This window comes from Xiphophorus hellerii, chromosome 20, assembly GCF_003331165.1.
Source record: "Xiphophorus hellerii strain 12219 chromosome 20, Xiphophorus_hellerii-4.1, whole genome shotgun sequence".
Lineage (NCBI taxonomy): Eukaryota > Metazoa > Chordata > Actinopteri > Cyprinodontiformes > Poeciliidae > Xiphophorus > Xiphophorus hellerii.
This window is the reverse complement of record NC_045691.1, coordinates 16540543-16564648: the sequence shown is the minus strand read 5'-3', so window position 1 is coordinate 16564648 and position 24106 is coordinate 16540543. Positions and strand designations below refer to the sequence as shown.

Below are 24106 nucleotides of genomic sequence, written 5' to 3'. Positions count from 1 at the left end.
TGCATATTTATTACTGTATTTTACAGAAGACAAATGTCCCGCGGGCTAACTGCAATAAAATAATTATGCTGTTTACTGATGGAGGGGAGGATAGGGCTCAGGATGTCTTCCTACAATATAACTGGCCCAACAAAACGGTCAGTGTTATCATGATATATTCCAAGCAATCGTCTGTGCATGAAATTGATTCATTTTATTGCTTGAATCCCATTTATTTTCTCTCTGCCTCCTCCACCAAGGTCCGCGTGTTTACCTTTTCCGTGGGTCAACATAACTACGACGTGACGCCTTTACAGTGGATTGCTTGTACTAATAAAGGTGAGCCGACATTTTTCTTTCACCATGTTTTATAACCATTTACTTTGCAAAACGCCACCATAAAGAGTGACTGTTTCAGTGGTTTAGAGACAGCAGCTCCAAAACCAAGTCAGTAGTGTGAAAGCATAATTAACAGCATTTTGTTATATAAGAGACTTTTCCCATAACACCTGAATAATTTTGTTTGCAGACATATTCCTTCTTTTATTATGATTAATATTTTCCCCTTTTGCGTTTGGGGAAAAAAATTATAAAGTTTTGTGTAGACATACTTTTTAACTATAAAAAACAAAACACTTGGAAATAATCCTTTTATGTTAAAGGATAAAAGGTATTTTATTTCAGCATCAGTGACCTACTGGTTTGATCCTTTAAAACAGATTTTAAGCACTTCCTTCTACTGTACACCTTTTTCTTCCAGTCCTTTATGTTAGATTAGCTACAAAAATAATCACCAAAATAAACAGTATTAGAATGTATTTTTATTTATTTGACCGATTTTCAGTAAACTATTAAAGATAACAGTTTAAAGACATACCGGTATTTCAAATTTATGTATTGCTGAACATTTGGTGTAATTGGTAGAATATGCTGCATTTTCCCAGATTAAAAGAAACCGAAAAAAGTTAAAACAGCAAACCTAAAATGTCATGATTGAGTTGAATGGTAAGAAAAAACCCCAACAACAAATAGCTCAGATCTGATATCAAGAATGAAGAAAAGCTCACAAGGATCAGGAAATAAACAAAGAGACCTAAGGGCTAGATACATATTTTGTGAATGTGGAAACTCTGATCCACAAAATAAAAAAGATGCTTATGTTTTTTATTTATCTTTTTTATGCTAGGAGTAATCCCTATTACTCCTAGTATTATGCTAGGAGTACCAACTCTGCCACCAGAGTTCCTGCTGTGTCTTCCTTCAGTCAGTTATTATTATGTGTACTGATGACTTTAACCATGAGAGTTTCAAAAAAAATTCATTAGGAAAGGCCTTATATGAAACGTGGCAGTGAAGAAGCAATTCTTCACAGCCAGGAAAAAAATGTAGCCCATCTTAAATTATTCAGAATGGGACCTACAAACCCAGTTTGACTTAAATTCACTCAAAAACTTTAGATGCACTTAAATAGGATATTTTATGATTAAAACAATACCATCTAACAAAATCAATATGAATAATTTACCAAGTCTTAGGAAATTGAAACAGCAGAATAAAACATTACAAACCTAAATGCTATCCTGGGAGAACTCAAACTTCTTGGAGGAGATTTTATAGTTCTAGTTATAAATTCTCAGTTTTACTAATTTACATAAACCTTTTGTTTTACTACACAAATGTGCGTGTTGAATATAAGAAAAAATAAGCAATGTCAGCTTCATGTTGGTGCCTCAGTCCTGGTTTTGGAACTGATATCTTATAAAACTGAGCTGATCTCAATATTCTTTACTCTAGTTTGTTACATTATGAAAGAGCTAACTAGACTGGATCTACAGGAGGTTCTGCTGTAACTGGTTCCTATTTAGATTTTTTGTAAAAAATGTACCTCATGTGGAAAATCATAATTTTTCTAGATGGATTTTGCACATCATTATTTGCTCAACAAGTAATGATGATGTGCACATCAATATGCACATCGTTATGATGTGCAAAATCATCATTATGATGATGAATACAGAAAATGTCTGTATTTTTTCGCAGAAAAATTGACTAAAAAGGCTGTGGTGTCATAACCAATTAAGCAAGTATCATTTATAAGTACACCATCTTTCAAAAGTATTCATACATCTTTACGTTGTCCACATTTTGCCACAAACGTGAATGTATTTAAATAATGCAAATTATCAACACACAAAGTTATTCATATTTGTAAAGTGGAAAGTTTTTCTTTTAAAATATTTATTAATTGACAATGCATCAAAATACAGTTGCCGTTTTTTGTATAATGTGTAAGAAGTAATTTGTTTGTATTTAAGTTTTTGTAATTAAAAAAAATAATTAAAAAGTGTGTAGAGGAGCTGTGGAAGTTTACAGCTTAGGTGAGACAACTCTCAGTTGTGATGGTGAAGCTGCAAAAAGTAGCAAAAATATGAAGATTTATCTTTGAGTTGGAAAGCAAGACCCAAAACTTACAGCCAGAGCTACAAATTAATGGTATATATAGAAACATACAGATGTATTAGAATGACCCAATAAAAGTCCAGAGGAAAGTTTAATTGAGTCTGACCTCTTTTGTGAAGGAAAATGCAAAAAAGAAATGTCGGTTTCTACATGTACAAATCATGTTTATAACTTCAGGGTACAGATATGAAATCTGTGGTTGATTTAGGAGCTATTTCCAAGAATCTTAAATGTAGATAAAAGGAAAAATGAAATCTGAATCAATTTAATTTGATTGAACTGGATTGGATTGGACTGGATTAGCACCAGTTCAGAGTTTTAATCACATAATCTTTGCTCTTTGGGAGCTTTTATGGTTATGATTTCTTGCCTAATCTGAATAAATACACTGACATTTATTGCTGTGTAATATTCCTCTCTAAGCTCCCTGTCTGTGCGATTTAGGTGTTTAAGTCACAGTTTTAAGTAACATCTACTCAAATCTGGAATATTCATAAGCCCCACAATGTGTTTCCTCTGATCTCACTCATGCGGTCTCTTTTCTTTCTCTCTGTCTGTCTGTTTTCCCCCCTCTGTGGCCTGCCAGGTTACTATTTTGAGATCCGTTCCATCTGTGCCATACGGATTAATACCCAGGTGGGTTTGCTTGGTTCCTCTGATGCAGCTGATCCCTCAATCACTGTTTTACTTCAAGCACCCATCCTCGTTTTGCAGCGTTCCCAGTCTGCAGCTTGATGTATTTTTGTTTTGGGGCTGGCTGTGACATCGGCTATGTCTGTGTTTCATCAGGAGTACCTGGACGTGCTGGGGCGCCCTATGGTTCTGGCAGGCGGCGTGGCCAAGCAGGTTCAGTGGACCAATGTGTATCAGGATGCTCTGGTGAGTTTCTGAGTCTGCTGTTCTCCAGCAAATAAATCTTGGAGAAAAAGTGAATTGTTTGAATATACATAAGTGGTTCTAAACCTCTTCTTTGAAGGGCCTCGGCCTGGTAGTGACGGGGACTCTGCCTGTGTTCAATCTCACTATGAATGGAAACTCACAGGTAGCAAAACTTTTATTTTCCCCACAGTTTAGTTTGATTGTCAGAAGCTTAAAAGTTCAGATATTTCAGATTTAACATTTTTATGTGTTTTCTTTTTATGATTTTTTCAGAATCAGTTAATATTAGGCGTCATGGGAGTGGATGTACATTTAGATGAGATAAAGCGACTCACACCACGCTACAACGTATGTACATCTTAGTTTTCGTTTTTAACTTGCTACACAGAGCAACAGAGGAGTTTAACTCTCTGTTGTTTTCTCTGGTACAGCTTGGAGCCAACGGATACATATTTGCCATCGATCCAAATGGATATCTGCTCCTCCATCCTAATCTCCAGCCGAAGGTGACCTATATCTGAGCACTGAGAGGTCGCTATGTTTCGGGTTTTTGGAAAGACTTATGTGATTTCTGTTTGACTCGTCCCAGCCTGTGAACCTCCCCGAACCTGTGACCTTGGACTTTCCTGGATGCAGAAGTAGAGGACAGTAATAAGGAGGAGGCGAGTAGAACATAAATGCAAAATATTATTAGTTAGTTGGTCTCTCACCAGTCCTCTGTTTGTACTGGTAACTAAAGGACAGCGCAAACAAAAAAAAATTACTTTTCTTTTACTCAGATTCGACGACAGATGATTGATGGAAAACCAGGGGAAATGCAGATAAAAACTCTCATTAATTCTGTTGATGATGTAAGTAAATGAAAGAATATTTATATTTCCAGACTTCTTTGTTGCCTCAGTGCTGAAATATATTCCTCCAGCTAGTTTTATTCTACTTCTGTTTTATATAAAAACTCCCACTCTAATGCCATCCTTCTGTCCATCCCTCTGTTCTCCATGCAACTATCCATTGATGAAAAAATTATACAAATCGACAACACAGAAAATTTGACTTTTGACAAGTATGAAAAATGTGTAGACACTCTGTCTACCTTTTACTATAACTACATTTATCAGAGCTATCTATGGATTTCTTTTGACTGTGTGCAAATTTTCTGTTGGTTTTAAGTAATAAATTGATAACATATAAATAGAATTTATTTAATAATCTAGTTTTTTATGGTGTTAAAGATTTCATTATAGTATGGCCACCACTTGGTGTCACTGTGCACCATATTACATACAGTGCTCTGCAGTAGTCTTATGAAACAATGTAAAAGAGCCCACTTCGATGTCTTACACGTTAAGAAATGACATCCCTAAGAATGTATATTTAATATAGTCTCTCAAATCAGATCAACTTTTACCCAAACTGAATGTCGGAGAAGTGGTTGGATACAGAGTAAACTTTGCACACATAACCAGTAAGAGGTTTATGCTGTCAAGTCTGCAGAATAGAATACGAAGTAGTTTTGCTGTGAAATAAGTATATGATGAGGTTTATATAGGTGAGACATGTGAACATCTGGAAACAGACAAAGAAAGCATCAAAATCTGAAAATGCAGCTCTTATTTTACCTCATACTTTTTACAATTTCAGCATTATTGGAGGATTTAGTACCTATTAATCGTTAAACACCAAAACTAAGAAATAATGCTAGGGATACATTGCAGCTTGAATAATAGTGAATGGGAGATGAAGTTAAATTTGTCGTAATTTGTCATTAATCTGTGGCAGGGGTAAATTAGGAAGGAAGAATTTTACCTTATCAAGTTTCACATGGAAAAAATCATGAAATGATGGAGATTCTGAAAATATTTTTCAAAACTTTTGCAACAATGACATCTGTACATTGACAAACACATCTGTATGGCAGCAATACATCGATGAGGCATACAGACGTTACACCTGGACTCCAATCAATGACACTGATTACAGGTAAACTCAAAAAGAGAAACAAAAATTTACATTATGTAGCTTTTCCTCTCCTGCTGTATCTCCTCAATAATTTGTCTATGTGTTGGGCTGCTGCCACCTGCAGTCTTGGTCTGGTATTACCTCCCTACAGTGAGAACTTCATCCAGGCAGACCTGAGCGATGTGATGGTGCAGCTCCAGTGTGAGTACAGGAAGGAGTTTGTCTGTGTGACATAGCATCATGATAACCAGCAGAAGTGAGAGCTCAAAGAAGCGACTCTGTCTTGTGCTTTAGATATGCAGTCATTGTTGCCGAGCTCCTTTGAGTCCTCGGGGCATGTTTTTCTGGCTCCCAGGTGACCATCCTTACTTTCTTTGATTCTTTTTTTAAAGACAGGATTAGTTTCATTTATTCTTTTTTATTTGCAGAGAATACTGCAAGAACCTGCAGCTTTCTGATAACAACACACAGTTCCTGCAGAACTTTCTCTCTCTCATGCTGGATATCTCCCCAGAGTCCGATGAATGTGAGTTCACACACACAGAGTTCATACTTTAGAGTTCAGGATACACACAGATGGACAATCTGGCTCTTTTTCATTTTACAGGTGACCAAGGTCTCATCCACAACCTTATCCTGGATTCCAGGATTATTGGTCAGCTTGCGTCTCGTGTTTGGAAGAAACAGGATCTGAACGCGTGAGTCAGCTACACAGTGAACAAAAAAGCAGACCCTACTCACAGTCACCAAACAGACTAATGCTGACTCAATAATAATTACAGATACGGTTTCCTTGCTGTTTTTGGATCCACGCATGGAGGAATAACGCGAGTTTTTCCCAACATGTGCGTAAAATCGGCAACAGAGGTAGAAATGTTTTAAATGAACACAGACTGTTTTGCTTTAAATGCTGTGTTGTGTGTGTTTCTGGTCCTTAGAGCTGCTGAGTTGTGGGACGAGGATCCAGAACCGTTTAATTCGGATTACTACAGAAGAAGCCTGGACAACAAAGGCTACATGTTCAGACCTTCTCTGAGACCCTGTGAGTAACACAGCAACATGCAGAATATAAATCATATAAAATCATAACAGCTAAAGTGCAAATACAGTAATTCTCTCATGTGTTTGTCCTGAGCAGCAGATGATGACCCTTATGGGGCTGAAAACGGCACCACAGGAATCCTGGTTAGTTCAGCTGTCGAGGTCGATTTAGGAGGAAAACTGCTCAAGCCTTCAGGTGAGAAACCACTTCACTCTGATATTCAGGAAACCACTTTACCTTTTAATTTAAACACTCACATATTTTTGCTTCCCCTGGTGTTTACTTGGTTTGTTCTCCTGTCACACAGTGATTGGAGTGAAGCTGGACCTGGAGGCGTGGGTGGACAAGTTTAAAATCCTGGCCAGCAACGTGTCAGATAACCGACAGGGGTCACACAAGGTACAGCCCAGGCTTTCAGTCCTTAATCACAGTGTTAGAACAATCCAGCTTTCAGCCTGGTTATTGTATTTTATTTACAACATTTTATTTTCTTCTCTTTTCACTTCACCTTAATTTTTATGTGTAATCTTACTGGTGTGTGCTGTTTTAAATCTCTATGTAGTTCCTTTATAAGTCCTTGTTTTGTTGTTGTCCATTTCTGTTTTTTGAGTTTACTTTTTTTTTTAAACAGAGTTTTTAATTAATGTATGAAATGTGCTCTGTACCTATGAATAAAGTTGTCCATAACTCTTTTGATTTTGTTTTTTCCTGAATAGTGTGGACCATCCAGAAGCTGTGAGATGGACTGTGAAGTAAACACAGATGTAAGAACTTTTCCTCTTTTCAGTTATGACACCAGAGCTCATCGAGTAAATGGTAAATATTAATCTACTGCTGATCAAAGCAGAGTAGTTGGCTTTTATTTAGATCGTAGCACATTCGACAGCTCTGGCTGTGTTTAATTCAGTTTACAAAAGGATGGAGAAACAAGTAGTGGCATAGTTTGAATTTTAAATCCTAGTCAGTGATTTGAATAGTGTTTTTTTTCCCACATCTATACCTAAACCAAGATTGTTCTATTTTTCTGTTCTTTTTTTAACACCTAATTGGGTTTGCTTTAATTTTTTATTTAAAGACATAAAAAAAAATTCATAGCAAACTTTTACCTTATAATTCTGTCACCAATTTGGTGATTCATAGATAAGTATGTACACAACACCCTCCAAGTTTATCAGCAATCCTGGAAAGATTAGTAACAAAAAATCTAAGGAGAATATTTGACCATCAGTTTGTCACCTTATGAAACAACACATCCTTAGTGCACCAGAATACTGATATTCTGCAAAGAAGAGTTGGTTTACAAAGTAATTACTTTTACTTTTAGGACCAGGTTAGATTGGATAGTTTCTTTACCTTAATATATTTCATTATCATTTAAAACTTTCTTTGGTATTTACTCAGATTGTCTTTGTCTATAGTTGAAATCTTTGAAACATTTAAGTGTGACAAAAAAAGACAAGCTGACAAATACTTTTTCACAGTGCTGGAGTCGCCAAAGCTCATTGTGGTCTATATCAGGCAGCAAGTGAAAAAAAGTGCGAAACAGTTAGGACATTTAGTTGAAGTACTTTTTAAGTGTCTTCAATGGAGGTAGAGAAGTGTCTGCAGTGTCTGATGCTGTTACAGCAAAAAATGAAGAAACGAAAACGTCTGATCACAGTTCAGCTAACTGGTGCTACTGTTTTTATTTTTTTTTCAGGACTTGCAGTGCTATCTCATCGATGATGGCGGCTTCCTCGTCATGTCCAATCAGAGAGATCACTGGAAACAGGTGGCTATTTGTTTCTGCAACGATGGAATAAATCTGACATTATGTTTAATCATTTTCTGCTGCTTAAAATGACACAAAAACCTTAAATACAAAATAATTGAATCATGTTTTCACATTTGTCCTCAGATTGGCCTCTTCTTCGGTGATGTGGACCCGTTCCTGATGTATGCGCTCTACAACAACTCCATCTTCGCTCGTCGACAGTCCTTCCAGTACCAGTCTGCGTGCGAAATGGTCAGCAGAAGCCACACTGGAGCAGCGCCGAGAGGCATCTATGTGGTGAGTCATGCAGGCAGGGTTTAAATGATGGAAGGCAGCTGCACTGTTGTCTTACTGTTCACTGTTTCTGCAGCCGTCCATAGGCGATGTCTTGAGCTTGGCGTGGTGGACGTCCACACTGGCATGGTGAGAGGTTTGCATATTGACTGACACTGGAAGTAGCTTGTAAATCAGTCCAGATGTGCACATGAACCTGTTTCATTGTTGATTTACAGTCATACATTTACCATTTTGCTGATGTTTACAGAATGAGCATAATTTTTTTATGTGCTTCTGTTCTAGGTCTGTGATTCAGCAGCTTCTCTATGGACTTGTTTACAGCAGCTGGCTCCACCAAGGTGACTCAATCTGAATGAAATCCATCAACATAAAGATTTTACAAATGTAGTCTCAGTTTTTACTGGATTTCATTCATGATGTAGCCAATGCCTTAACCACACCTTGGTCTATTTATTTCCAGAAGCAGGATTGTTAAGATAAAGCAGATCTTTTTTTACTCGAACTGACCTTTGAAAGTGCTTCACAGTAGAACCACATTTAACCTTTTAACACAAAAAAACAAGCTGAAGTTGAACTCAACATGTTGACTTCAAGACTAGTACTCTCCACATTGAGCCACAGAGTCTTGAAAATAGTGTTCAGACCCATTCAGTGTTCAATGTTTAACGATTTAAATGCAAGAACAGAGCGTCTGTTGATTTTGTCTTTTAGACGACATCTTTATTGATGCCTTCGAGACAAAACAAAGCAGTTGTGTGACCATCCAAAGCCAGTTCTACTTCACAAACACCACCAACTCCTACAACGTCCTGCAGGACTGTGGAAACTGCTCGCGGTCAGCGCCTTCTCCAGCATCATCAAAATATGTTTGAGTGCACTTTCTATCTGTGCTCTTAGGCCAATTCTGTCGATACGGGTGGGCTAACTATCCATCAATGTCTCCCACAGGCTGTTCCACTCAAAGCGGATTGAAAACACCAATTTGCTCTTTGTGGTGGCTGAAACATTGCCCTGCAGCTCCTGTGAGATTGAGAAACTGTCCCAGATCAAGAGGGAGTGTATCCTTTCTGCCCTCTCACACTTTCTGTGCCGTTTCATCTCATCTGAAAGTGGAAATTTCAAATGTGTTTCCAGTTGGCTTTCTTTAACTCGGTGCAAAAAGTTCAGGAGGAAAATCCATGTGAACTGCTGAGCAATGCGCGATATCGTAGAGGTCCAACTCCCTGCTTTGACTACAGTGCCTTAGTAAGTAGGAAGTGTTATATTTGTGCTTTAAGTTCTCACCTTAACATTAAGCAGAAACATTTTTATTATTTTGGTCTGAGAAGGACATGGAATTGTTTCCTGTATGTGTAACAAATTAGTCTTTTACATTATTAAAGAAATTTTAATCACAATAATTCTTATGGCACTCGGATTAAGAGGCCTTAAGTTCTTTAACCTTTTTTAAATGATTTTTTAACAGTTGATAAGGCTTAAAAATTTGCTAAATGTTTGCATGTTAATAAACTGAATAGTAGCAAACATAACACTGAATCGGCTGCATCAGGACAGAAGATACAAGATATTCTGCTGTTCATTCTCTCCATAATTCTCCATGTGCAGATGTGCATAACAGTATATGGCAAAAAAAAAATGCTCCTCTCAGCATATGTGAGTTAACTCAAACCCAAAATGGAAATGTATGCTACCTAGTTTTAAAGTACTCATCCTTTTTTTTAACTGCATATGCATCAAAAACAGGATTTGCAAGCTTGCAAACATCAGCAAAATTTTACTGTTTGTTTATTCTGTTTGTAAGATGAAAACACATTCAGAAGGATTTTCTTTTGATGTTTTTCTCTTTCTTTACTCAGGAAAACACGTCAGAGTGTGGTCGAGGTTCTTCATTTCAGGCCTCTATAGGAACCCTTCTCTTCTTTCAGCTCATTCTGCCTCTGTTTCATCTCTCATACATCCAAACACTCTGACATGTCCCCCCTCCTCGGATTTAGGCTCGGATCTACGGAAGGTCAGATCAAACTGTGATGAATTTATTTATTTCTTTTTTCATTTTGCTGACTACTCACAGTGTGTTGTGCTTTGATTGGAAAGCCCTGTAACTGCCCCTGATATTTTTTTCCTGCCTTATTGCTTATTCATTTCTTGGCTTTTTGAGGGCTCAAATGCAAAATCCTGGAGGGAAATGCGTCGAATGCATGCAGCTTAACCTCGTTGAGAACATTAGCTTTTATTTCTGTTTTCCACATTTAACAATAAAAAAAAAGTCACAGAGGCAGTCAAGGTTTACCCTTAAAGAGGAGTGAATAACAATGAATTATAAACCTGCTTGTTTTAATATGCTTACAATTAACTGAGATCACAAAAGGTGTCAGAAGCACATTATGGAAATGTACCATTACAGGGGAAGTTTCTGTATTCCAACATTGTACTGTATTTTAAAAGCGTTGCAGCATTTGTGTCTTACGGTTGTTTGTACAGAAACTGATCTGAGGCATTTATCATCCCTGAAGCCTGTAAGTGTAAATATAATAGTCAGGTGCTGAGTGAGCTTCAGACAAATAGATGTTGTTTAATTATATGTTGCTTGTGCTTTCCAGAAAGGATTCCTTTGGCATTTAGTCAGTTTCAATACCAAATCAGCTCTATTACTGATCACATGCATGGAAAACGGTGTGTAAAGCTTTGAAATTTATTTGAGCAAAGAAAATCTGATTGAGAAACTTGATTTCATGCTGTGGAAGTTTGCTGAACTTTTACTGGTGAAAAAGTATTAAACATAAAAGTCTGCAAGCAGATTTTCTGCAAGCAGAGAAAAAAAAACAAAAGAGAAAAACTAAACAGATACAATAATGTTCATTTTATCTTGAATGATTATTTTAAATAATTTCAGTATGAACAGGACCAAAAATGCATTACATTCATCCATCCAGCCACAGTTTAACCATTTGGTTTTTGCAGGGTTGCAGGGGCCGGTGGCTATTTCTGGTGGCCAGTGCACAAGACAGTACTCTAAAATCACACCAAAGATCAAGTTAGTTTGGCAAATTAACCAAACATTCATCATCTTTAACTGTGGGAGTAAGACAGTATAACTGCATGCATGGATGCAGAAGGAGACATGCAAACTTGAAACAGATTCCAGAATTTAAACCCAAGGTTCTGCTGTGAAACAACAGCACTAACAACTGCTTCACTGTGTGGCTGCTGATTGAATCTAGCTAAAGAATAAAATGGTAACATGCCCTTAATGTAGGCTGGAACTCCTGGAAATTACTATGCCCATTAAAATAAGTGTTAAGGAAAGGATTAGCCAATCAAAAAAGAGAGAAAATCAGCTGCTACTATGAACTTATCTCTAAAGTTTTAGGAAGTCTACGTGAATTTAAAGCTAATGAAGATGCACCCCACTTTTCTACTTAATTGTTATTCTAAGCTGTTACTACCACGGTTTTCACATCCATGGGTTTGAAACTAACTACGCACCATATTTCCTTTGTGCCTGTTTCTGTTTGCATGTTCAGTCCTTGTCAGTGTTGTCTCACTTCAGCACAGGAAGCTCAGTTATTGCAGCTGCAGCTGTTTTTACATGATGGTAGATCTGAGCCTTAACCTCACATTCACTGCAGTGTCTTTGACTCCAACTCTGAGGTTTATTAAGACAGTTTGAGAAATGTTTTCTGGGTCAAACATGACAGGATCCTCAACGACTTCCCTCTAGTCTCCAGGGCACGTTTTCGTCTTGTATGTCTTTAAATTGAGCCAGATTTGACCACCCAAAGTTATTGATCCCAAAAGTTCACAGTTGTAACATGGGAAAAGCCAATGCAATGAAAAAAATGACATATGTTTCATGATACATATCAGTAAAAAATATCTTTGCATTTTGTTTTGTCATAAGGTTAACAATAGGACTTATGGGAAAGCTTTACAGCTGCTCAGTGGGGTTTTAATGAGCTCTCAGTTAGATGTTGACCAAGGAAGTAGAAGTGATTGGTTTAATAAACTATCAATGCATCAGCATAAATTACAACATTGATAGACACAATGGTATTATTCCCACTCTGCATTCATACAATGTTAGAAATGAATAATTCTCAATGTGTTTCACTTATAAAATTAATGATAGTGTGTGACTAACATGTTTTATGCATTTGAGACACCTTTATGTAACTTGCATTGCCAAAATGTTGTCTATTTTGAATTTATGCACTTGTGTATGCTTCTGTATGAAGAATGTAGCTTATAGACAGCTTTGGTGTTGTTGATATGATGTGCTTGTTGAAACCACATCTTGATTTTATTTGGCATGATTCACTGTGGCAGAATGTTTGTGTTTTATTATGTGTACCCTAAGAGAGACTTCAGTCAGGAGTCCAATTTTATTCTGAACTGAGTTTATACAAATACAAGCTTTTTGGTTTGTGCTTGGTCACATTTATGCCTTACTATCCTCAAACCACCTCAGAACAAGGGTATACTACAATACTTTGACACAGCTTCACATCTCACACAAACCCTATAATGCAAGATCAGCCAATAAACCCAGCATAATTGGGTAGTACTTAGGCAAAGGTTAGTAAACATGTGGGTTGGATTTTCTGTGATTAAACAAAAACATTATTTTAATAGTTACATCAAGTGCATGTCAACCTGCACTCTAGTTATCACACTACAAAGTTATAACATTTTAGATACAAACTCTTTTTTTTGCTGATGAATCTAAAAAACATTCCCCAATGTGAAGAGGAAATATCACATATCAGAGATTAGAGTACACATGGTGAAATCCAGAATGAATCTCCTGCAGTGATTCATGCTCTCTTGTCTTTTAAAGTTGTTGTTTTTTTTCTGGCTGCTGACTTACCTGGGGTGTATTTTAAAAGACTTTTCAAAAACGTACTTGTAAACCAATGTTTTTCTTTGTCAGCCTGGTGTTCTACCTTGCAGTGCCTTGCTGCACTCGTCATTTTGGATTACAGCATTGAATCTCAGCTGTGGACATTCAGCGTGAAAGACACCCTGAAGAATTGGAGCAGTCCAGCTTTAAAAGGTCCTAGGAATATTAAAAGATGCTCATCGTGGACATTGACATTTTTAAAAGGAGCACAGTTGTGAAAAAGCACAGCAAGCGGACGCTCTGCAGAAAACCCCTGAAATTCTCTGATGGACAGAACCTTGCTGCCGTCCTGCTTTGTCTCATTGATTTCTACACTGTGGTTCCGTCTTAAATTAAAGAATAGACTCTAGATTTCTACTTAATCCCATCAACACACACTCAGTTTGTATGTTAAACACCTACTGGAAAGATTTGCATATCAGTTAGGAGTGACTGAATTAAATGAACAAATATCTACTTAACCCTCCTGTTATGTTCCGGGTCAAATTGACCCGTTTTAAAATTTACAAATTAAAAAAAAAAAAATAGAAGCATTTTTTTTGCATGAAACGTTTTCTATTTGTCTTAATAGGTGCACTCTAGACATAAGTTGAAAATTTATTCATGTTACACATTTGTACCAAACCCTAGGTCTACTTTTTACATCGATACTGTTCGGGTCAATTTGACCCGGCAGTCAGGTTAAAGTGCAAAAAAAGATTTTAAAATGTCCAATTCTATATGTTTCCTTGCAGTTATGAACCATATTTCACCACACACACACTCACACACAAACACACGCAACCACACACACACAAGCCCACTTTCTCACTATTCTCTTTACTTCACTAGGAAACTGCGAGAAAGCAGGTGTTCACACAACCTTTGACGGGAATCTTTTCTGTTCCTGTGGACAAACTCCACCCACACTGAGTGGACACTCAGCAGAAGTGGATGAAAACATAAATACTCTCTGCATGACTCATTTATCTTGATTTTAATCAGCGGGTCAATTTGACCCAGAACAGTATGTGTGTCTCAAGTTCAATTATAAAGATCACCCTTTGGTAAAAAAAAAAAAAGTATAATATAAAATAATTTACCAAAGGTCAACTTCAAGGAAATTATTGTTTTTTTGTGTCTAGGTTTTTTTCAGTGGACGTTAAAAATCTAAATTCCATTTTTTATGTCCAAATGAGTAAATGAGCAGGTTGTCGTCATTGATCCTTAATTTCTGAGAAATAATAAAACATCATTGCACAAATATTGATTGAAATGGTTAGTATTGGAGTTAATAATCAGATACAAAAATGTTTTGGAGGAATTTTTTGGTTTCTGACACTATTGCATGATTAAACACTCCCTGGGTCAAATTGACCCACGAACATTTTTGCTGTACCCTAGAAACGAACATAACAGGAGGGTTAAACAAAACAGACTGTTTTGCATCTCTTCTGGATCATAGCATGACGGGAACTTGGAGAACAAAGATCTTCTGTGGGTCTGCTGTAACTTACGGGAAACTGAGTTTGAGGAACTTTGCAGCCTACAGCACAATGTTGACTGAGGCATTGATTTACTTTAAATGACCTGTATTTACTTGCATGATATTTTGGACACTTTACAGATATGTGTACATAGGTACTGATGAGTATTTTACATTCATGTCTGCATCCAGCTCTGCAGGTCTGTGGCTGCACCCTTTTTAGATAAACTGCACGTGAAGAGGAGGCTGCAGATGAAACTGAAAGTTTGACTTCAGTGAAGCCTACAGGGACTGACGGCATATTGGGGATTTGGGTCTTTTGCAGCAAATGAAAGCACAGAGAAGTTTAAATTGATGAGCAACAAACTGCCCAATGAAAATCTCTTTTATGTAGAAAAAAAATATATTAAAATTCCGTTTGAAACACTGAATGTTAATTATGCATATATAAGTTGTATATGAAAATAAGACAAAGGCACACTTTCAGACATCCACCTACTTGCTTTGTTAATGAGAAATAAGATGTCAGTATTGTTTTTTTTATTTATGCAATATTTTATGTTTATTTATTTTGAACTTTTTAATAACAGATAGAAACTGAATGTATTTGAAGTTTGTGAGGGCACAGGGAGTCTAAATTGATATATAGTAAATTACCCTGTGTGTTTACGTCCTCAGAGGTTTTGGAAAACAAACAAGATTGTTTTTGCTGTGACTTTGCTTTTCATTTTGCTGATGTCGTTGTTTACTCTGGAACATGTCCTCTCTTTGTGCCAGTCTCCAATACCACCTCATTTTGTACAGACAGTGTGACACAGTCAGCAGAATATAAAGGATGAATTTGTAAAGATTTTGTCAGTCTCATTAAGGAATAGAAATTTAAATGTTTATATCTTTGGTGATTAAATGCTGTTGATATTTTTCACTTCAGCCCCGAATGATTATTTATTAGACCTTCATTTTACTGTTATATTACAGTATATGCTACATTATTCCAAAATTGATCAATTCATTTTAAACACTTTATCATTTACCCAGCTAATCTATTTGTCACTTTTTCAGCTTGCACTCATAGTGACCTTTAAAGTCATAATAATTTCAAGCTATTTCAGATGAGTTTGTACAGTTTTAAAATATAACATAGTTATATATACAGTACAGACCAAAAGTTTGGACACACCTTTTAATTCAATGAGTTTCCTTTATTTTCATGACTGTTGACATTGTAGATTCACACTGAAGGCATCAAAACTATGAATAACACATGTGGAAATATGCACTAAACAAAAAAGTGTAAAACAACTGAAAATACCCCTTATATTCTAGTTTCTTCAAAGTAGCAACCTTTTGCTGTGATTACTGCTTTGCACACACTCTGCATTTTCTTGATGAGCTTCAAGAGGTAGTCACCTGAAATGGTTTTCACTTCATAGGTGTGCCCTGTCAGGTTAATAAGTGGGATTTCTTGCCTTATAAATAGTCATGAAAATAAAGAAAACCCATTGAATTAGAAAGGTGTGTCCAAACTTTTGGTCTGTACTGTATATACATATGTTTCCACAATTATTTGGTGAAAAGTTTCTTATCAAGGAACTGCACCTCGACCACTCCCTTTTTGTATTTATTAATAAGATCAGACATTGCTCTTGCCGGATATTTGACCACTTTCTTAAGCTGGTTGTTTCCTGCCACAGACTTGGTTTTAAGGAAAGTTAACAATTTTTCAGTGTAGCTGAAAGGTCAGGATTTTTCAACAACATGTTAGCTTGCTTTCACCATTTCTAAACCAGTTTTAATTTCTGCTTGGAAACATTGTCCTGAGGAAACATTTAGTATTTGAAACATTTCCTCTTCCTTTAATATTCTTTTCGCTTTGTCCAATGCACCAGTACGACAAAACATCCCCACAGCATGATGCTGCCACCACCATGCCTGACAATTAGCCTGCACTTTCAGGCTTGAAACCCTAATCTTAACTCCTACAAACCTCCTCCTTTTAATTTTGGCCAAAAATGTCAGTCTGTCACATCTGACAAGAGACAGATGTGAGCACATTTCTGTTCAATTTCAATGTGCTGAATTTCAAGTAAGGACTTACTGGAGTTGGCTGTCTCCCAGACAATGGCAATGCTGGATGCTAACCACTTAAAATGAATTCAGAACTGGTCAAGAAAAGAAATATTTAAGATTCACTGTGGTTTATTTTATAAACATTAGAAATTCTACCAGTCATTTGTTTTACAATCCACCTAAGAAAAATAGTTCAAATGCATCATTGCAAGTCAAAGTAAATTAGATATACTGTACATTCATACCCATAATAACTGAATGTAAACTTCTGATTGGTTAATTATTTTTACTTCAGTAACAAGAACCAATAGAAGAGTCAGATATTAAAAAACAAACAAACAAACACAATCTCATATTAAGTCATCAGATCCTCCCTAGATGCTGTATTTTTCAACAATTTAATGCCTTTTTAGTTAGTAACTATCACCATCAACATGATAAAATTAGCTGATAAAAAAATGTCCAAAAGAACTTCATGTGAAAACCTGTTCATCACTTGCATTTCTTGCTCGCTAATCCTGGGCTGTAGATGTCACTTGAGCCTCACAACTCCTCCACAGAGTCATTCCTTCCCAGCTTAACATTGTACACATTTGTCTCCTAGCCCTAGAGAAGTCTTCCAGATAAAAATAGGGACTCAACAATACAATCATCCAACAGGCATAACTGTGAGCCGTCCTCTGGGTTCTTATGATCTCTTTGTAATGAAAAAAGACATAGCTAATTTCAGTCCTCTGGGAAGTCTCTCCAAGACAAATTTTGAATTTAAAATATCTTAGCAGAGAGCACGTGATGCTAAAAATAGAGAAAATTAAGAAGTACTGCAAAAAATAAAACAGAAAGGGATAAAACTATTTAATATATCTTATATAACATTGAATAAAGATGATTTTTCAAAACCAGCAGGAAAATAGGAAAGAAATAGACAGTTTTACAGAATAAAGTAAGACATGTTCCATTGAACAACAATACAACCCTGAATGTAGACAATGGTTTGTATAAATTATTTTAACTAGAATCAAAACCATCCAGTCATCATTTTTGTAAGCCTCTTTGCTCAAATTGCAATTAGCTTCCTTTACTTTCTCATTTCTGCCGACCTAACTTGTGCACATTAGGTCTGTCACGGTACAGGCACAACAAAAGAAAAAACATTATAAAATAAATTATTCTGCCTATGCATAGTAAAAAGAACATACACCCTGGTTAAAGTGTAGGGTTATGTGAATTGTTTTTGGTTTATGCTATATTTTTCAAATACATTTTTATTTTACCCCATTTTTGTGCAAGAGGTCTTCACAACCTTGAGTTAAGATTTTAATAATAAAGAAAGAGCAAATTATGTGCATGTTAAACTTATACAATTCAGAGTATGTGCCTATTTCCCACTCAGGAAATGTACTTCACGGTGTGTTAGTGGAACGAACCTCAGGCAGATTTTACACTCAAGCCGTTAGGCTTATCAACAAGGGCTCTTAATGCAGAGCATCTAGATTGTTTAATGGCTATTTTTGTCATTGCCTATGGCGAAGGACTTAAAAAATATTCCAGGTCATGGGTTTTGGTTACACTAAAGTACTGTTTTCTTGTTTATAATAACGTATCATTATAATATTACAGTAAAATAATAATTATTTTTACTGACTTAGAGTCAAGGCAAAATGCATCTAATAACATTAGCTGTAGGCTGCACTTAATAAGATAAAATGAATTTGAACTGTGCACAGTATGTACACGAAATAAGTGAGCTCTGAAAACCTTCAACATCCTGGTGCTTAAGTTTGTTATTCACTCAATGAAAGAAAAAGATCTTCTTCAAATTTTATCCTATCGGTACATTCTATAGAGCAGCACTTCCTTTATTTTTGACAAAGAGACCATCAGCCTGTGAGGATTAAACTTTGAATTTACAGCAGATGATAAATCAAAATCATCTGCAATCAGAAAGGCAGTTTTTATTGTCAGAATGGGAATATGCTCTCATTGTCTTTATCTTGATCTTGGGTATCAAGATGGATGAAAAACGATAGGCAACCGACCTTTAAAGCTTTGAAATGGATGGGATGTTTGGCTTCAAAGGCTCCATAAACCACCCATCCTGGCAGCTATCTGCTTTCTGTTGTGACATTTGAATGAGTTACACCTTCCATCCATCAGGCATTGTGTTTCCTAACATGGCTTCAGTAGGCATTAGCCAACTTATTTAGCAATGATATCAGAGCATCAGTGTTTGGCAAAGCAAGTTGAATCTTATTGTCATTTTAATACATCATGCTGACCCCATCTAGCCACACAAACACTACATCCCACATGAGAAAGACAACAGATGGAGAATTCAGGGGAGATGAAGACTTCTTTCCTGGTAAAATGTATATCTCTCTATCACTTTATCTGTCTAATGTCAAATTAAATTTACCTTTAAATATTAGTTTTACATTTAGTCATTATAAAATATGTCTTTAACATCAATTACCTTTTAAAGTATATGTGTGTGAAACTGAAAAAAAGAGTAAATTTATGTGCATTAAGTCCTTTAAAATGTGTTTCTTTGTGACAAAGTTTTAAAAACTCAGACTAAAATTAAGAAGGGGCATAGTTGGATAAACAAATAGAGACTTTTTATATGTGCAAATGTTGTACATATGTAAATTTGATACAGAGTACATCAAGTCCTCTACATAGAAGAAAAGTGACTGTAGTTTTTAACTGCTATTTGGGAGTCTCTCTATATTTAGAGGAAAATAAGCATACCATGTTTAACTGTGTTTATGAGTGAGAAATGAAAAGATCCGTAATAGGATTCACAGACTGCTGAATTCCTCATGTGTGTTTGGTGAAAAGAAACTTTAATTATAGCACATAACTCAGCAGACAGAGTGTCACAAATGTTAACGTGTTGGGAGGAGGCAGCTGTCAGGAAAACAGGCTCTAATCTGTATGCCAAACTTACACTCTAAAAGATTGGGAAAATGTCTGGTCTGATGATTCTCGATTTCAGTTGCGACATTCAGATTGGTGGGGTTCAGAGTTTGGGTCTTGTATCAGTAGGTATGGCTGCTGCTGGTGATATAATGGTTTGGGAAACATTTTCTTGGCACATGTTGAGCCCCTAAGTATCAGATGATCGTTGTTTAAATGCCACACCTATCTGGATATGATTAGTTACCATGTTCACCAATCAGTGTACTGGTCTGTTGTTGGATAACTCAGGCTGTCTTTCTTTGTTGTATAGTGCTTGCAGTTTCAAGCTATCAGATCATCCTTATTGTGCGGTGGAACTAGAGATTCATATCACAAATGCGCAAGTCTGCAGCAACTGAATGATGATGTCATGTCAATCAGGACCAAAATCACTGAGGACTTAAACTACCTGAAGCTATAGTTCAACAAAGAACTAGAAAATTTCTGAAGAAATTTAACCGGGGCCTGCCAAACCGTGCCCGTCGGTTTGGGCCCGGCGTTGTCATGCTAGAAATTAGCATCAATGCTAAAGAACACTGCAATGTAATCAATAGCATGTGGAGAATCACAAGAACTTTAAGTAAGGTGGACGTGCACCATTCAGTATGATTTAAAATTTTTGGCAAGGCTTTTATTTTGAAATTTTTGTAAAACTTCATTTCAAAGTGCCAAACTAAATCCATGTGTAACATTGCTTTGGCTGAAAAAGTCAAATAAAGCCAAAAAGAGCAATTACATGATGTAAAAATATTCAAGGCTTTTATTTTGAAATTTTTAGTTAAGCTTCATTTCAAAGGTCCAAACTAATCCTATGTATAACAGTCATTGGGTTAAATCAGTTATATAATGCTCAACAGAGCAATTACCTGATGTAAAAATTCTCAAGGCTTTTATTTTGAAATTTTCAGTATGCTTCATTTCAAAGGGCCAAACTAATACCATGTGTAACAGTGCTTTGGATGAAAAAGTCATATAAAGCCAAAAAGAGCAATTACATCATGTAAAAATATTCAAGGCTTTTATTTTGAAATTTTCAGTATGCTTAATTTTAAAGTTCCAAACTAATCCCATGTGTAACAGTTACTGAGTTAAATCAGTTATATACAGCCCATAGCAGCAAGTAGTTCTAAAGGCCAGTTCAGTCCTGCTCTGTTTCAACTGAGGGTTCCACTATAGAGAGAACTACAGTGATGCGTATTTGTAGTCCTAACCACCAGCCAATAGCCTCTTGAGTTCCGTTGCTATGGTAAATAATTTTCTCACCAAAGTGTGAACTGTTAGTCATACAGGCTGGGGCAGAGAATACTCTGTTTCAGCCAGCCAGTTTAACTGAAAAAAAGCATTGGGAACAAATCCTTTCCGTTCGGGAACCGTAATACATATTCGAAAACCGTTTGAAGCGTATGAGAGGGCTATGTGTCTTCTGCGATAGTCCCGAGATTCATATCTCTACGTCACTCACAGCAATAACAGCGATGAGAGAAAGAAATGTTGTGCCCAGATCTGAAATTCTAGTCAAATACATGGGAGAAAGCCTGAGACAGCCTCAGAAAATCCTGTCGCATGACTTTGCTCTGAAGCACCGTGACAGAAAACCGTACGGTCTAGATAAATTTCGAAAACATTTTACCGGAGCAGACATGCGTATCAATGTCAGGACCGATTTTGATACCAATCGTGCGATATTTGTAGGCGTGATGGCGATTTCAAAATTATTTTGGGGTGAAAAATTGTCTTAATTTCTCACTCTAGCAGAGGGGCACTCAGGAAGAGACGCACTCTAATTTTAGGAAAAATGAGAAACTTTGGGTCGCTTAGAGACAAACTGTGGACAAACCGTAATTGGTATCGACGAGCCGTCTTCACTTTCGAAGAGATCACGGACGTATCTACAAAATGAAATTTGAATGGCATTTCTACGTGAATTCGTGACGACACAGAAAATCCTCAAAAATAGGGTATTTGTAGGATTTTTCCCATTGACTTATAATGGGGTTTTTTTCGTAGTTTTTTGCGAATTATGTCGCCATGTTAACCTCGAATCCCACCAAAAGTAATAGCTCCAATGGCGTGAATTTTCTGCACGTTTTGATACCTCATTTGTAGGTGTGCACGCAGCGGTATGAGCCGCATTAACGGTTACGGAAGAAAAATAAAGAATTGGGAGAATAGTAATAGGTTCCTGCCATTGCTTTGCATGGCAGGCCCCAACAAGCTGCAGCTGATTCTGGACATCTTAACATTCTTTTAATAATGAACAAAACTTTATTAAGATAGAGAAATATTAAATCTACAGGACTTACTTTTAATTGATTCAGTGAAACTAAAACTAACTCTCTTATTAAATAGTAATTGATCAAACAGAGGAACACATAGCCTTCATGGATTTCAAATGCACCATTAGCTCTGCTCCTAAAACCTTTATTTTTATTGCCAATATAAAACAAAAACAAATGTTTGCAGTCCACTTTAAAGAATCCAAAACAGATTACAGTTTCTCTGGCTACAAGATCAATGTACCAATGGGCTCTTTGCACCTGCTGCGCTGACGTCACGTGCTCATTCATCCGACACATTATCAGAGTCAAACTGTGTTTGCTGCAGCCAGGGCCGCAACTACATATTTTTGAGGTGGATGCGAACATCATCATTGTAGGCTAGCTTAAGCTAACCTGAATATTTACAACTCTCTTGCTGATACACGGACATTTCTTACCTTCTGTCTTTCAACCACTTTGAAAAGCTTTTCTTCGTCTCTCCAACATCTTTATCCTTCCCCCTCTTCCGTTTTCTGTTTTGGGCCCCGGAGTTTTTTCTGCGCCCCATCTTTAGCTCCCTGTTGTCGAGGCATTACTACAAATTTAAAAGAAAACAAAACGCGCCTCAGCCGCTGCCCAAGCTGCCTGTATGGGAGGGGGGCGCCTAATCAGTGCTGTTCCTCTGTTATTGATCATTTCATACACAAACAGCTGTTAAGTACATAAAATGCTGACTATATAAAAAATAAATTCCCCACATCGTTTTTGCGCCCCCTCTAGTGCAGCGCCCCTATGCGTTGCATACACTGCATAGCCACCTTTTGTGCCACTGACTGTGGAATAAACTTCACACTGGACTTCAAGCACGGTCGATTCTGTGCCTCCACACTTTTCCTTTAGGTTCTGGGACCTTAATTCCCAAATTAAAGTCAAAATGTATTTTCATCTTTAAAGGCAACTGGGCAACTTTATATCCCAAGTATGACGCTCATGATGTTGTCAGGATTACTTTACGACTAAGAGTCGTGGCTATTATTAGCCCTTTCATGCATAGTGGTCACTACAGTGGACAGCTATCTAAAAGCCATTTTCTTGTGCTTCCTGTGGATTTTTATGTTATTAATGCACACAGACCACTGAAGTGGACACTAATGCATCATAAAATATACCATCAACTACTGGCCATCAGCTGCAAATGCAAGAAATTATTTTTGTTAAATACAATATGGCCGACAGACAAAAAAGCATGAGAACCGACCCGGTCCCTCCTTCTACTGTAGACGAGTCTTGCAAGTAAAAAAAATATTGTTACATCAGATAACCCCTAAGGAACAATATTACTGATGTATTTTTCAAATAACTGTGTATTTGGACAAAATTACAATTGATCACATAAAAATATATATATATTTTAACAAAAACAATTCCTACCTTTTAAATGCCTTAAGAAAAAAATTTAAAAAAATGGAAAAAAAATTCTGAGACAAAGGATCATAATTTATGCATGAAAGGGTTAGACTTAATAATAGCCACCTGCAAGTTGTCGGGAGGTTCGGCGTGCAAGCCAGCATGTGGAGGGGTTTAAATAAATTAGAAGATTTTCTAAAAGTTTTATTTGAATACTTGAGTTAGAAAAAGTACTCATTTATATATTTGATTTATGTAATATGTTATTTTTATTATCTTGACAATTATGCAGAAAAATGTTGAAGGGTTCGCCACAAAGCTCTGTATGCAAGCGTGTTAATGGAAAGTTGAGTGGAAGAAAGAAAGTGTGGTAGGACAATGTGCACATCTGTCTAGGACAATCACAGTTTTGTCAGGATTGTGAAACGAAGCCCAGTAAAGAATTTGGGAGAGATTCAGAAGGTGTAGACAACCACTGGAGTCTCAAGAGACATACAAAGTTAAATTCAATTTGAATTCAAGAATACATTATTGATCCTAAAATTAAGTAAAATATGGTTAAATATCATGTTATTCAAGGTTCTTCAAATGGTTGTTAGGAAGGATCTCTTGTAGCAGTCTGCATTACAGCAAACTTGATGAAGCCTCTGACTGAAGACTCTTAGTCGTAAAGTAA

General features: G+C 36.6%; 1 long non-coding RNA gene and 1 pseudogene across 1 annotated transcript; one reads left to right on the top strand and one right to left on the bottom strand.

Moving 5' to 3' along the window:
* The window catches only part of LOC116710599 (voltage-dependent calcium channel subunit alpha-2/delta-2-like), a 38114-nt pseudogene extending 24384 nt beyond the window's left edge, over positions 1 to 13730 (top strand).
* On the bottom strand, positions 13213 to 15036 carry LOC116710600 (uncharacterized). Its single transcript, XR_004337103.1, has 2 exons — positions 14679 to 15036; positions 13213 to 13732 (listed from the first exon to the last, which is right to left on the bottom strand). It is a non-coding gene; the product is annotated as an uncharacterized LOC116710600 (long non-coding RNA).
* Positions 15037 to 24106: the final 9070 nt, after the last annotated feature.